This window comes from Drosophila gunungcola, unplaced genomic scaffold, assembly GCF_025200985.1.
Source record: "Drosophila gunungcola strain Sukarami unplaced genomic scaffold, Dgunungcola_SK_2 000121F, whole genome shotgun sequence".
NCBI lineage: Eukaryota > Metazoa > Arthropoda > Insecta > Diptera > Drosophilidae > Drosophila > Drosophila gunungcola.
The window spans coordinates 93,389-96,906 of NW_026453282.1; positions in this window are offsets into that span (position 1 = coordinate 93,389).

The window sequence follows — 3,518 nt, forward strand, 5'->3', positions numbered from 1 at the left end:
TAGGGCGCAGCTAATCTTGGCGCTACTGGAGGCGCATACGTTCCTGGCTCGCATGGAGGCGCAGCAAATCTTGGCGCTACTGGAGGCGCATACGTTCCTGGCTCAACGTCAAAATAGAAATGTCGGTATGTACGGGCTTGATAATGTTGGTGGTGTTGATGGGCATGGTTTAGGTAACAATAATAGCAATGTAGTTCAATATCAGCACTTTTGAAGTATACATCCAAGTCCAGAATCGTGGCCTTTATTTTCAACCATGTTTTGGGAATCATCGAACGCATATGGATATACCAACTTGGAAAACCTTTTGAGGTTGCAAAAGAGTTTAATAGGAGTGGCTAGAGAAGATGTTAAGGGTCTATTGATTAATCCGGCTAATGTTGTATACATTATGGATAGACTTCAGTTTACTTATGGAAGGCCAGAAATTTTAATAAATAGTCAAATGAACATGGTTAACCAAATAGCCCCGGTTACAGAAAATAATTTAGAAAAGTTGGTCGAATTTGCTTCTAAGGTAGACAACTTGGTTATATTTTTGAAATCAGCAAGGGCAACCATTGCAGCCCCAGTTAATATTAAACAGACGATTAATGACAAAGGCTTACAGAAATCTATTTAACGTTCTTCGAATAATGCACCTAAAGGAAACAAGAAGGAATGTTATCAATGTCAGGGCGAACATTATATGTATAACTGTGATAAATATTTAAAAAATGGTATAGCCGAAAAACTCTTCGCCTCGTTTTGGTTGTCTTCGACGCGGACACACTCTGCAAGCTTGTAAGTAGAAACGAGAGTACAACATTTAGACGATTCTCAAAAGGAAGATAACATTGAACCAAAAGAAGCTACGATTAACACGAGCAAGCCAGCTTCTCGACAATTATGGTTTAAGGTATTGGCAGTTGAGATTATGGGGCCAAACAATAAGATCATACAGACTTACGCATTCTTAGACGAATGTTCGTCTGCTTCATTAATAAACGAGAAATTAGCAGAATTTCTGGGTGTACTTGAACCAAAGAGAAAATTGACCTTAAGCTGGATAGAAAACCATTCTAAAGAATTTTTGTCCATGGAATGCAATCTTCGCGTAAGATCACCTGGAGCTGATAAGAAATGGCTGCGTATCTATGGAAACACAGTTCCCACTTTGGATCTACCTTTGCAATCGGTAGATGTCGAGAAGCTCACGAAAAAATATGCTCTGCTGAGAAATCTTTCAATAAACGGATATACAGATGCAGATCCTTTGATTTTAGTTGGAATTAATAACTGTCACTTAATAGCAAACATTAAAAGTGTATACTAAGATACAAATCTAGTTGCAGCTAAAACACCGCTAGGTGTTTAGTATTTGACGCGGCAGCTACGATCAACGGTATTTCTCTAAATACCATGCTTTTAAAGGGACCTGATGAAAACCCACCATTGACGACGATTCTTTTTAAATTCAGGCAAGGCCAAGTCGCAGTATGTGCTGACATCAAGGAAATGTTCTTGCAACTGCAAGTTCGTAGAGAAGATCAAGATTCGTTGAGATTTCTTTGGAGACATGGTAATCGAAATGCTCAGGTCGACACATACAAGATGACTGTCCTTATATTTGGAGCAGCATGCTCGCCCTGTTGTGCTCAATACATAAAGAACATTAACGCACAAAATTCCGAAAGTTACAGGGAAGAGGTAATCGATGCCATTCAAACAAAGCATTATGTGGACGACTTCGTAGCCAGTTTCAAATCTGAAGAAGAAGCATTTCAGATCAGTCAGGATATTAAACGGGTCCATAATTTGGGAAAGTTTGAGCTCAGAGCCTTTGTTTCCAATTCCAAACATATACAACAATCGCTTAATGTCTCAAGGAACATTGATTTGGTGGAACCAACGGTTCGAATTAACAGCGAATCAACGGATAAGAATTTAGGAATGTGTTGGGATAGTCAGTCTGATAAGTTTGTATTCGATCTCAAGCTTAACCGTGTCGACAAGGAAATCGTGAGTGGAATGAAGTGCCCTACTAAACGCCAACTGCTAAGTCTAGTTATGTCCGTTTATGATCCATTTGGAATGTTAGCAGACCTAATGATACACGGCAAAATCTTGATCCAAGATGTTTGGAGATCTGGGGTACACTGGATTGACATATTAGAGGAAAATTTATTTTACAAATGTAAGCTTTGGGACCTTCAGTTAGAGCAAGCAAAACAATTTCAACTAAATATATGCTATCTGCTATCTCCCTGTCCCGCTCTTGCGCTTCTGATGTGTGTGTCGGTGTGTGTGTGCTTGACCGTTAAGTTCGATACCATATATCGTCCTGCCCACGTCTTTTTAACCCTCCCTGTCCCGCTCTCGAGCTTCTGCCTCGACTGCCTCCCACATCCTGGCCTCCTCCGCCGCCTCGTCGGGCGCGCGCCACGTCCACGTGACAGTCTGCTGATGACACCGCCGCCCCTCCACTACGATGGTCCGCAACGCCTGCTCGATTTGCGCCTGTAGTAGGTGCCACTCCAGCTGCCTCGGCGGAGGCGATGGTGTTGGTGAGGGTGAGCGGGGTAGCGGCGACGGCGATCGTGCTGGTGGCGGGGGTGGTGGTGTCGGCGCACGTGGTGGCAGTAGCGGCGGCAGCGCTGCCGACGGCGGCTGAGGTGCCGACAGCGACTGCTCGGGACAACCAATTCAACTAAAACTCCAGGAGATGTTAACAGCTTCTGTCATCGTAAGCAATACCGAATTGCGCAACAATTAAAGGATCATTTTTGGAGTCAATGGATTAAAGAATATCTGCCGACCTTGACTAGACGAACCAAATGGCATTCACGAACCAAGCCGATCGCCGTTGGTGATATAGTAATAATTTGCGAGGATAATCAGCCCAGGGGATGTTGGAAAAAAGAAATTATAATAAGCACGATTCCGGCTAAGGATAGTTACATTAGATTGGCAGAAGTCGAGACATCTTCTGGGATTCTTAAGCGTCCAGTATCAAAGCTAGCAGTATTGGATGTGTTAGGTAAAACCCCATAGTCGTTTTACGGTGGGTGGGATGTTGCTGGTTCGTTAGAATTCAAAATTTTTGCCATGCCTCATCTCCAGCTTATTAGCCCACTATCGATAATTCTTAAGCAATGAATCACGAGATCGCATCGCCCATCACAAGAAAGCAGTATATGTGAGATTGGCGGCACGACAAAACAATTTAATAATTTTTTATTTTTTGTGTTCTATATGGAAATTGCTTATTGTCCATTGCCAAATTAAAATTTTATCTGGAAAGCAAATAAGTTGTAATTATATTTAGTGTTGTTTTCTATTTGCCACATGGTGTGGCAACACTTTCAATGTTTCAATTGTTGCTATGTTATCTGTAAATATTAATTAATATTAATAGATGACCCCGTATCTATCATTCCTTTAAAGTATTTTTTATTAATAACCATTTTTGTATAAGGGCATTGTCTTCTGAGTCCGAGGCAGTTTGATGAAAATTTACGTCCAGCCTATTTTATCCG